General features: G+C 46.1%; 1 pseudogene; it reads right to left on the bottom strand.

Moving 5' to 3' along the window:
- Positions 1-4084: 4084 nt before the first annotated feature.
- LOC132455430 (zinc finger protein 431-like) lies at positions 4085-11032 on the bottom strand (annotated as a pseudogene).
- Between the last annotated feature and the right edge of the window lie 995 nt (positions 11033-12027).

Below are 12027 nucleotides of genomic sequence, written 5' to 3'. Positions count from 1 at the left end.
GCTTTATCGTGTTTTATCGTCTTTATATCGGCAACCTCAACACACGAAAGACCCTCGAGAACCCTAGACAAATAACGATTGTGAGTGACCAGATTGTGTTAAGGAAGACCCTCAATCTGCCACTTGGGTATAAATAGGGGGTGATGGATGGATGTCCTACTTTTATAATTACAGGGTACTTCGCCCATTTAGAACCGGCGTTCTATTATTATAAAATCGCTATTGTAATATAAATAAATATATAAATAAATATCAGTCTAAACCAGTCTCCCCTTTGCCTTCTCCCGAAATGACGCCAAACGCGTCATTTGACGTGTTTGGCGTCATTCGAAATGACGTCAAATGACGCCAAACGCACTTCGGGTGTCTTCCCTGGCATACATCGTTATGTTATCGTTATAACATCGGGTATGTGTAAATGCTACCCCGATAAATTGACCCGATCATACATTTTTAGCCCGATGTCACCCGAATCACCCCGACTTCCACATCGGTGGTCCATCGGCCATTAGCGGCCATTAGCGGGATGGTGTAAACGGGGCATAAAGGTTTACAAAGGAAAGTGACAGTAAAAGAAAGCCTTCATTTTCATCCAGAGTTACGAGTTGTCTGATATGAGGAAAGTGACGATTTCTCCGTCAAATGAACCGTCCGTCTTTGCTCTTTTTTTTGCCAACCAGTTTACGTGCGGGATTCCAGAATCAAAACGATAACGTTCAACGTGTCTATTAATATGGCCAGCAACATTTTACACCAGTTTTAGAATGTTCACTACAACAGATGTTGAACACCAACATGCTTATGTAAAATCAGCATAGTACCATATTCAGCTATGGACAGATTACATACGGAATGCAGGGAATTGGATGTCCGGCTGGTGTTTTGATCGCGAAGTTTTGCCTTCTTGGGGCCAAAAAAATCGGAAAAAAATTATTTTCTGTGACACATAGCACTTGAAACAAGATTTGACTTTTGGAATTTTCCCGCCACGCACATAGCATTGTTCTGCGTTGTGCGTCATAGCCTTCGTCAGCCTACACAGACAATGTCCTAAATAAAATGAAATGCTAATATGATAAATATAACAAAAAGGGTGGATGTCAATAATTTCAAGAAAAATCATGTTGTATGATAAAATTCTATCAAACGTTCTCACTTGCAGTTACAGCCAGGGACCGCCAGGGGGGTACTGCAGCACACTAAGCACCCCCACTTCCCGCGTCCCTGAACACAGCCAAAGATGACAGTTTTATGGCTACTGTTGGGGATCCAGACAGGAACAGCAACGTCCAAAGCGTTGAACATGCTGCTACAGCAGCTAGCTGGGAAGTGGCGCTAGGTGAAGACCTGTGAGAAGACGTCAATGACATAGGACTCTGTTATTGGCGGAATTATTGGCGACCCTCTTCACAGAGGTATAATGAGCACATACCACAGACTGAAGTGAGCTATTGCTTTTATTCAACGGTTACTATTATGGCAAAACGAAAGTCACACGGTAGGTAGCCTACATTAAACCGCTCGGCTGGAGCGGTTCCCCGGCAATTTATCCTATGGAGCATTTCACTCGCCGTGTGCCTAAGGTTTCGTTAGTCGCTCCATCACCTTGCTCACTCCCGAAGTAACAACATTTACACCCTCTATCATTCAACATATGTTTTACTTTGCAACTACTTCCAGGTGCGGAGTGATATGCAAACTTTCACAAAGTGATTGGGCGTCATAGCAGTTATGTATACGCTCATTATACACAACCCGGTATCACCCGGTATTATACAACAGTTAGGAACCAATCAGATCGCTGGATTTAAGCCACCCGTTGTATAAAGGCCTAATAATAATCGTAGTTTACCATAAAATGTAGGGTTATATTCTTCCGTACTATTACCAGTTATCTGTATTCACCGTCTAACCCCTACCTGCTGCTTAATCACATGGAGCTGTATTCACTGTCAACCCCTACCTTCTCTTTGAATCACATGTATCTGTAATAGCTGTCTACCCCTACCTACTGCTTCATCACATGTATCCTTAATCACTGTCTTATCCCTACCTACTGCTTCATCACATGTTTCCTTAATCACTGTCTTATCCCTACCTACTGCTTCATCACATGTTTCCTTAATCACTGTATTATCCCTACCTACTGCTTCATCACATGTATCCTTAATCACTATATAATCCCTACCTACTGCTTCATCACATGTATCCTTAATCACTGTATTATCCCTACCAACTGCTTCATCACATGTATCCTTAATCACTATATAATCCCTACCTACTGCTTCATCACATGTATCCTTAATCACCGTCTAACCCCTACCTGCTGCTTAATCACATGGAGCTGTATTCACTGTCTAACCCCTACCTTCTCTTTGAATCACATGTATCTGTATTAGCTGTCTACCCCTACCTACTGCTTCATCACATGTATCCTTATTCACTGTCTAACCCCTACCTACTGCTTAATCACATGTATCCTTATTCACCGTCTAACCCCTACCTACTGCTTAATCACATGTATCCTTATTCACCGTCTAACCCCTACCTACTGCTTAATCACATGCTTAATCACATGTATCCTTATTCACCGTCGAACCCTAGCCTGGTCCTACCAGACTCTCGTACTTCACTTCATTTCATTTGTACAGAGAGTCTGGACCTAATCAATTGACAAACGTTAACTCACTTGAAGGCGGTTGTCTGTTGAAGTTTAAAATGATTGGATCTGTCCAGTGCCACTCTGGATCTGCCATAACCAATCGCTAACGTTTGGTTGTGACGTATGTCATGCGCCGGGAATCACGCGCAGGTTGTACACAAACCAAACACCTTGCGCGTCTGCACGAAAATGTCCGTCAACGACAGCTGCAGGTTTTGTTCATCGAATTTAATTTATCAGGGAAAAATTGCACATTGTAAATCAACTACCGACCTACAACAACAACTCAAACTGGCGCACGACTTTATCGTCATTGTTCTCAGACACGCCCACTGTTCGCTGATTGGGCGCCGCTGTGGCGGCACCAGAAAACCAAATTACATACAGCAGGTCCAGACCTATTACTGAAAGGAAATTCAAATTGAGCGGAAGTACTTTGGCGGGCTAGTCTAACCCCTACCTACTCCTTGAATCACATGTATCTATGTACTGTAAGTCGTTTTAGGGTGAACGGGTCTGAAGGGTATCAACCACCATAGAAACGATCGAAAACGTTAAATTCAAACAATTTTCTGTTGAGATCTGAAAGAAATTAACTGCCTATTGTGATTCAAGGTATGAACTAGAAAATAATGGCAGTAGAAAGACAGCAATTAGAAAGTCAAAACAAGAGGTAGTTGGCATTAAGGACATGCCAAAAGGTAAGTGAAACGAACACAATCATGTATAATGTGGGGTTTAATTGCAGTCTATTTCACAGGTCAACTTTGCAGGCTTTTTCTAATAACAAAGGTAGAGGTAACGACAGTGTCGAAATATCAAGCGTAAGTTTAATATATAAAATTATATAAACCCTGTTTATAGAATAGAATACTTTGTCATTATACAATGTAGAACAATGGCTATGGCGTCCTCCGTTGATCAATTTTATCGATAGGCAAACTGGTGGGGGTCGAAGCTGGGTGGGAGGCGGGCTTTAAAGATGAACTGAGCTTAGATCTGGGGTCTCATTTATAACCGTTGCGTACGCACAAAAAGGGGCTGAAATTTGCGTACGTGACTTTCCACGCCAAGGTTGTGATCTATAAAAAACCGACTTGACGGGAGAATGTGCGCAGCCCTAAGCAAACTCTGACCCATGCGTACGCCTGGTTTGGAGGAAAAGGAGAAATGGCGACACAGATGGTGTGGTGGTGAACTGAAGTCAGACAGAAGAATTGTAGAGTGAGAAGAACGATAATGTTTTATCATCGCCCTTCATAAATTTAATTTCGACCCGTATCATGCGTTAAATCTACGTAATCAGAATAATTTAAGTCAACTGCGTTATTTCTCAGTTATAACTCCAGAAACATCTCCTTATAATAGAATTAAAAATACCATTTATGGTTAAAAAGGGGCGTGTACAGGGCGGAACGTGAAGCAGATTCAGCTGCGCACACTTGTAGTCAGTATGTGATTTATAAAGCAAAGATTGCGTACAGGTGTGCGTACGCAGTGTTTTATAAATCCGAATATTTTTTGGCGCACGCAAAACTTGGCTTCTGGGCGTACGCACATTTTTAGTAACAATCCCACGCACAGTTTTATAAATGAGACCCCTGAAGTTTAGTTGATATAACAGATGTATTGTCTGCCTTCTCATTGGTACAATAAATAAAAAGGGCTGAACTTGCTAAAAGGGATTAAATTGTACTGTAGGGCTTCTCTCCGGTGTGAGTCTTCATGTGGCTCTTCAGGCAGGCTTTATAAATGAAGCGCTCTGTGCATTGGTCACACTTGTAGGGCTTCTCCCCGGTGTGAGTCCTCATGTGGACATTTAGGCTGCCTCTCTGTCTGAAGCGCTTTGCGCATTGGTCACAGTTGAAGGGCTTCTCCCCGGTGTGAGTCCTCATGTGGATCTTCAGCTTGTCTTTCCGAATGAAGAGCTTCGTACATTGGTCACACTTGTAGAGCTTCTCCCCGGTGTGAGTCCTCATGTGGATCTGGATCTGAAGGGTGCTTGTCTGTTCGAAGCGCATTGCGCATTGGTCACACTTGTAGGGCTTCTCCCTGGTGTGAGTCCACATGTGGCTCTTAAGGTGGCTTATCGTTAAGAAGCGCTTTGCGCATTGGTCACACTTGTAGGGCTTCTCCCTGGTGTGAGTCCACATGTGGCTCTTAAGGTGGCTTATCGTTAAGAAGCGCTTTGCGCATTGGTCACACTTGTAGGGCTTCTCCCCGGTGTGAGTCCACATGTGACTCTTAAGCTGGCTTGACTCTCTGAAGCGCTCTGCGCATTGGTCACACTTGTAGGGTATCTCGCCGGTGTGAGTCCTCATGTGGCTCTTAAGATGGCATGTCTGCCCGAAGCTCTTTGCGCAATAGTCACACTTGTAGGGCTTCTCCCCGGTGTGAGTCCACATGTGCCTCGTAAGCTGCCTTGGCTGTCCGAAGCGCTCTGCGCATTGGTCACACTTGTAGGGCACCTCGCCGGTGTGAGTCCTCATGTGGGTCTTAAGATGGCTTGAATGTCCAAATCCCTTTGCGCAATGGTCACACTTGTAGGGCTTCTCCCCGGTGTGAGTCCTCATGTGGCCCGTAAGCTGGCTTGTCTGTCTGAAGCGCTTTGCGCAATGGTCACACTTGTAGGGCTTCTCCCCGGTGTGAGTCCTAATGTGGATCTGAAGGGCGTTTGTTTGTCCAAAGCGCTTTGCGCAATGGTCACACTTGTAGGGCTTCTCCCCGGTGTGAGTCCACATGTGGCACTTCAAGTGCGTTTTCGATATGAAGAGCTTCATGCATTGGTCGCACCTGTAGGGCTTCTCCCCGGTGTGAGTCATCATGTGGCTCTTCAGATGTCCATTTTGACTGAAGCACTTTGCGCATTGGTCACACTTGTACTGCTTCTTGTCGGGTTTTGTCCTCATGTGAACGATCATATTGTCATTATTGGGAAAAACCTTGCCACACAAGACACCGGGCCGGCCCTTGCGGCCGCCCTGATGCCCAGTCAGCTCCTCAAGGCGGACCAACCGCACACTGCAGTTCAGGCTCTTGGCCACACTGCAGTCCGCCGACATCGAGCTCAAGGCCTCCACTTCTGACGTGGTGAAGAGGGTGTCATGGCCGTCCACCGCCAGTGGGCCCTCCCCTTTTCCATAGACGCTCAGGATCCGCAGCTCCCCGTTGTGACTGGCCATGTGGGAGGAGCCAGGGGCGTCCACACCCAGACTCTCTGAGGTGGCGCCGCGCTGCGTGCTGCGGTCTCTGATGTCATTGCCGTCTTCTTCAGAGAGGAAAACAAAGACAGAGAGAGTAATGGTTTGAATTCATGATTTGCACAAAGGGATACAGCATGTACTTTTACACACTGATGTATTGGAAGAAGTATATTTTGACACTTTCTTTCTGACGTCTTTTTGTTTATTATGCATTTCCCTTGTTCCCCTTGGGGGGGTCAAGGGTCAAAGGCTCCAGCAGAGAAGGCACCGCTACGTCTCCACCTTTTAAGGATGTGGGGAGGTCATCAAGACACAACCCAGGTCATCTGTTGTTTCCGATCACCTGCTTTACCAATACTGTAGTTATACTGGGAATCAGAGCGGATTCAGCATTCCTGACACCTGCCATGAAGAAGATGTAAATCGTTCTACTATAAACTGTATAGTAGTCCCTGTGTTTTAGGAGGGCTTTGGTCATGATGCTTTTCAAAAGAGGACCAGGCTTTTTAGCGTAGGTAGAATCAAGTACATTCTCAGTTGGTAGGTCGTTTGCTTGCATGGATGCAATGTGTATTACTAACCTACAGCGGGCATGCCTCCACCAATATCCTCTTCAATCTTGATTGAAATGGTGTCTGGGGTCTGCTGCTTTCCAAAAAGAGGGAAACACACACAAGACAAAATTCTTTAATTTGCACAGAATAGTTGTTAATCCCCACCTACGATAGACTGGGTGCCCCCAGCCTGTTCTGACGGCGATTTGAATTTCGCCCTGTAGAAGGGTCTGGAGAAGAGCAATTCATTTCTTTCTGCTTCCGATACGTTTTTGGAGGAGCCAATCACCAAGTTGGTTAGTTCTCTCCCTGGCGCCCTATTGGCTGGTTTAACACAATGACGACAGGGAAGCGACGGCAAGCAGCCATTTGCGTACAGAGTCAGTTGAACAAGTTGATCAAGCCTCTTGTGCTGAAGAAAATGACAGCAGCTTCCCCAGACCAACGAGTCTGGAAATAGCCAGGCTACACTTACGACTCATTAAATCATAGAGGAGTGTGCTTTCTATGGGTGTGTGCTGGGGTTGTAACAGAGGAAGCCTCTCATTTGGATGCTGAATAAGAAGATGATTTCCAACCTGCACACTCGTGGCAGACCAGCCGCTCGCCGCGCTCCAGGCTCTCGGCCGCACTGTGGTCCGCAGACAGCGAGTTCAGGGCCTCCACTTCTGACGCCGTGAAGAGGGTGTCATGGCCGTCCATCGCCAGAGGGCCCTCCCCTTTACCGTAGACACTCAGAATTTTCAGTTCCTCGCTGTGACTGGACATGTGGGAGGAGCCAGGGGCGTCCACACCCAGACTCTCTGAGGTGGCGTTGTGATTAGTGCTACGGTCTCCAAAGGTATCGCGGTCTTCTGCAGAGGGAGAAAAAAAAGGTAAAAAAGTAATTGTTTTGATACATTATTTGCATAAAGGGAGGCATTGTGTATTTGTACACGTGAAAGAAACTTTTTAAATGTATGCAACATTGACACAGAGGGTTTAAAATGTGTACTGCTGACAAAGATTCACATTTTTGGAGAGGGCCGTCACCTCCAGCACCCTCCCCCCTAGACTCAAAGCTCAAGTGGTTGGCCAGGTTAAGGACACTCAACGAACACCAGCGCAAAGTGATCTGAGCACAACATGACAAGCGAGGCAAGCACAATATATCTATTTGGACACTAAAAGGCAACAAAGTCTCCTTCCCTCTAAGCTGATCAGCCAACATTCATGCATTATGAATTCATTGATGTTTGAGAATGATAAACCAGCTCATGTGGCATCTGTCTTGAAACCCTTCTGGGCTCTTGACTGATTCCATCTTTGAAATGCAACTCCGAAGTTTGACTCGTGTTTTAGCAGGGCGCTGGTCATGATGCTTTTCCAAAGGACCAGGCTTTTAAGCGCAGGTAGAATCAAGTACATTCTCAGTTGATCCAGGTTGTTTTCTTGAATAGATGCAATGTGTATTACTAACCCACGGCGGGCAAGCCTCCACCAATATCGTCTTCAAGCTTGATTGAAATGGTGTCTGGGGTCTGCTGCTTTCCACATAAAGAAGGAAACACACACAAGACATATTCTTTCATTTTCACAGAATAGATGTCGATCCCCACTAACGACAGATTAGTTGGGCATAATTGGCAGAGTAAAAACATCTACTGAATCATAAAGGTGTGTGCTTTCTATGGGTTTGTTTTAGAGTTGTAACAGAGGAAGCCTCTCTTTTGGATGGTGAATAAGAAGATGATTTCCAACCTGCACACTCGCATCGTTAGCCTACTATAGAGTGAACTCATTATTGCATGCGGGTGTCTTCATTCATAAAAACAATAAAACATTCGGGAGTACGCAATAATACAAATTATTCTAAAGAGGTCAGAGACTCCGTGCACAGCCCCGCCTTCCCAGTGAACCAAGAAACCCCGCGCCGTGACGAACGGGGGATTTGACCCCCTCGGTTTGACACAGGAAACTTGAGATAAGAAGGTGAAATCGCCGGGCGTGCCAGCAGCAGCCACCATCAGCAACATCCACCATCAGCCTCATACACATAACCGCTATGTCTGTGACACAATTAGGCCTAGGCATTTTTTATTCTACAAATTCATACTATAGCGGTGAGAATTGTTCAGAAAAATCACCTCCATAGTCGCCCTGGAGTCACAGGGCGACAGTCTCCTGCAAGAATCAGGGAAACCTATTATAGGAGAAATTAAACATTTAGAAGAATACGTGACACTTTGCTTTGATAGTTATATACCTCTGATTGGAGATTAATTGTCGGCAGCTCCTCCAAACTAATGTTTGGACCTTCAACTAAAAATGACAATTAATTTACACTCAATCATTTCACAACAATTTGATTAGCAAGACAATTATTGAAGTCCATTGCCAATACATGAATACAAACTCATTACAAAGGCCTTGGATGTCGAGGCAGTGGGGTCAGAGGACAGGACACCCCCCCCCCCTTCCACTCCTACCATCATCGGCCGACCTTCGTTATTGTCGAGAGCCAGCTCCTCCTAGTGGTGAAGGGCGGTGGAGCGGTCCCCCTCCCAGTCGTATTATTGGTTTTATTTTTCTTTGCTACAGGTAATCAACATGTGACTAAAGGTTGGAGCCTAGGCCATTGCAAATCATAGGCTAGAATCACCTGAAATTATTCAAATGGATGCTTACAACTTACCACATTAAATATTATTTTAATATTTATTTTTGACTTGGCCCCATGTTCGTAGGAGCGTGCTGGCACCACATCTATGGGGGTAAAAGGCATGATGATACATGATATTTTTAGACAATAAGCAAAATCTTTTCACTTAAGAATTAACACGGACGGCTATTCTTTGCCAGCACGCTACCCTAGCCATATTATGGGCAACCGTGTTCCCCTTGGCTGTGGTTTGGACTTTGAATTCCTCGTAGGAATTCATAATAATACACCACGCACGCTCGATTCACTTTGCATAAGTGGGAGTCAAATAACGTGATAAACACACCTTTTATGTGAACGCGCATTGAACCTAAAGCGGAAAACCTGGTTAGACTAATTGAATCTAAAGTGAGTGTCTTGGAACCATTTAACTCTGACTGCGAGTTGCGTCTCTGTCGAACCAGGTTTTCCCAAGAAAGCCTGGGTATGTTCAGCGAGGTTCGTGGTATACTCCCCTCACAAGTTTCCTTTGTATTTACCAACGATGTGAACGTTTCCTAATATTTTGCCGTTAAAAGAAATCAGAGAAATAAATTCTTTATCACACAGACAAAATACTTAAATGACAAAACAAAACGAATAAAAAGCTGGAAAGTATTTAATCATGATGAAAAGAAAAACTAAAAGCAGTAATTTCGACAAATACCGGACAGAGGTCTCAATCAAAGCGCCCCGTTACCCTGTGTGAAAGCACCCCATTGCCCGTGTGCTTGAGCATGTGCACATTCAAATTGCTTGGGTCGCTGTAGCTGGCGTTGCAATGCACTAACAGGCAGGGCTTCTAACCGGAGTGAGTCCTCTTGTGGATCTTCAGGTTGCTTTTGTGACTGAAGCGCTTCGTGCATTGGTCACACTTGTAGGGCTTCTCCCCAGAGTGAGTCCTCATGTGGCGCTTCAGGCTGCCTTTCCGACTGTAGCGCATCGTGCATTGGTCACACTTGTAGGGCTTCTCCCCAGAGTGAGTCCTCAGGTGGATCTTCAGGCTGCCTTTCCGACTGAAGCGCTTCGTGCATTGGTCACACTTGTAGGGCTTCTCCCCAGAGTGAGTCCTCATGTGGTGCTTCAGGTGGTTTTTCAGACTGAAGCACTTCGTGCATTGGTCACACTGGTAGGGCTTCTCCCCAGAGTGACGCCTCATGTGGATCTTCAGGTTGCTTTTGTGACTGAAGCGCATCGGGCATTGGTCACACTTGTAGGGCTTCTCCCCAGAGTGAGTCCTCATGTGGCGCTTCAGGCTGCCTTTCCGACTGAAGCGCTTCGTGCATTGGTCACACTTGTAGGGCTTCTCCCCAGAGTGAGTCCTCAGGTGGATCTTCAGGCTGCCTTTCAGACTGAAGCACTTCATGCATTGGTCACACTGGTAGGGCTTCTCCCCAGAGTGACGCCTCATGTGGATCTTCAGGTTGCTTTTGTGACTGAAGCGCATCGGGCATTGGTCACACTTGTAGGGCTTCTCCCCAGAGTGAGTCCTCAGGTGGATCTTCAGGCTGCCTTTCAGACTGAAGCACTTCATGCATTGGTCACACCTGTAGGGCTTCTCGCCGGAGTGAGTCCTCATGTGGACGATCATATTGGCATTGTTGGGAATAACCTTGCCACCCAAGACACCGGGCCGGCCCTGGCGGCCGCCCTGATGCCCAGTCAGCTCCTCAAGGCGGACGAGCCTCACGCTGCAGTTCAGGCTCTTGGCCACGCTGTGGTCAGCGGACAGCGAGCTCAAGGCCTCCAGCTCTGACGCCGCAAAGAGGGTGTCATGGCCGTCCACCGCCAGTGGGCCCTCCCCTTGTCCGTAGACGCTCAGAATGCGCAGCTCCCCGCTGTGACTTGACATGTGGGAGGAGCCAGGGGCGTCCACACGCAGACTCTCCGAGGTGGCGCCGCGCTGCGTGCTGCAGTCTCTGATGTCATTGTCTTCTTCAGAGAGGAAAACAGAGAAAGAGAGAAAGTGATGTTTTTAATTAATCGTTTTCACAAAAGGTATACAGTATGTACTTTGTACACACTTATGTGTTGGAAGAATTATATTTTGACATTCTTTCTAACTTCTATTTGTTGATTATGCATTTTCCTTGTCGCCCTTTGGATGGTTAAGGGTTAAAGGCTCCTGCTGAGAAGGCAGATTCGAGTACATTCTCAGTTTATAAAGGTTGTTTTCTTGCATAGATAGATGCAATGTGTATTACTAACCTACGGCGGGCATGCCTCCACCAATATCCTCTTCAACCTTGATTGAAATGGTGTCTGGGGTCTGCTGCTTTCCACATAAAAAAGGAAACACACACACAAGACATATTCTTTCATTTTCACAGAATAGTTGTTAATCCCCACTAACGACGGATTAGGCATTTTTACCCTGCCAACTGATAAAATCCCCCTTCGTCTCGGAGCTGGCTTTCTTGGTTCACAGGAGAAGGCGGGGCTACACACTGGAGGACTTTTTACAATGAATTGCAAAAAAATATATGCATAATTTTTTTGATTCAAGACCCTCGCATGCAAGAATGAGTTCACATCTGAGTGTAGGCTAAAACGTAAATTACCTCGGTCAGTGTAGACGTGCAGATCACACAGGGGAAAAGTTGGGCATAAGACGGGCATATTTGGCGGTGTAAAAACGTTTACTGAATCATAAAGGTGTGGGCTTTCAATGGGTTTGTTTTAGAGTTGTAACAGAGGAAGCCTCTCTTTTGGATGGTGAATAAGAAGATGATTTCCAACCTGGACACTCAGCTCCTCACGGCAGAACAGCTGCTCGCCGCGCTCCAGGCTCTTGGCCACGCTGTGGTCCGCAGACAGCGAGTTCAGGGCCTCCACTTCTGACGCGGTGAAGAGGGTGTCATGGCCGTCCGTCGCCAAAGGGCCCTCCCCTTTTCCGTAGACGCTCAGAATCTTCAGTTCCTCGCTGTG

The sequence above is a fragment of the Gadus macrocephalus genome, chromosome 4 (genome assembly GCF_031168955.1).
Source record: "Gadus macrocephalus chromosome 4, ASM3116895v1".
Lineage (NCBI taxonomy): Eukaryota > Metazoa > Chordata > Actinopteri > Gadiformes > Gadidae > Gadus > Gadus macrocephalus.
Note: the sequence above shows the minus strand (reverse complement) of the source record. Positions and strands in the feature narration are given on the sequence as shown.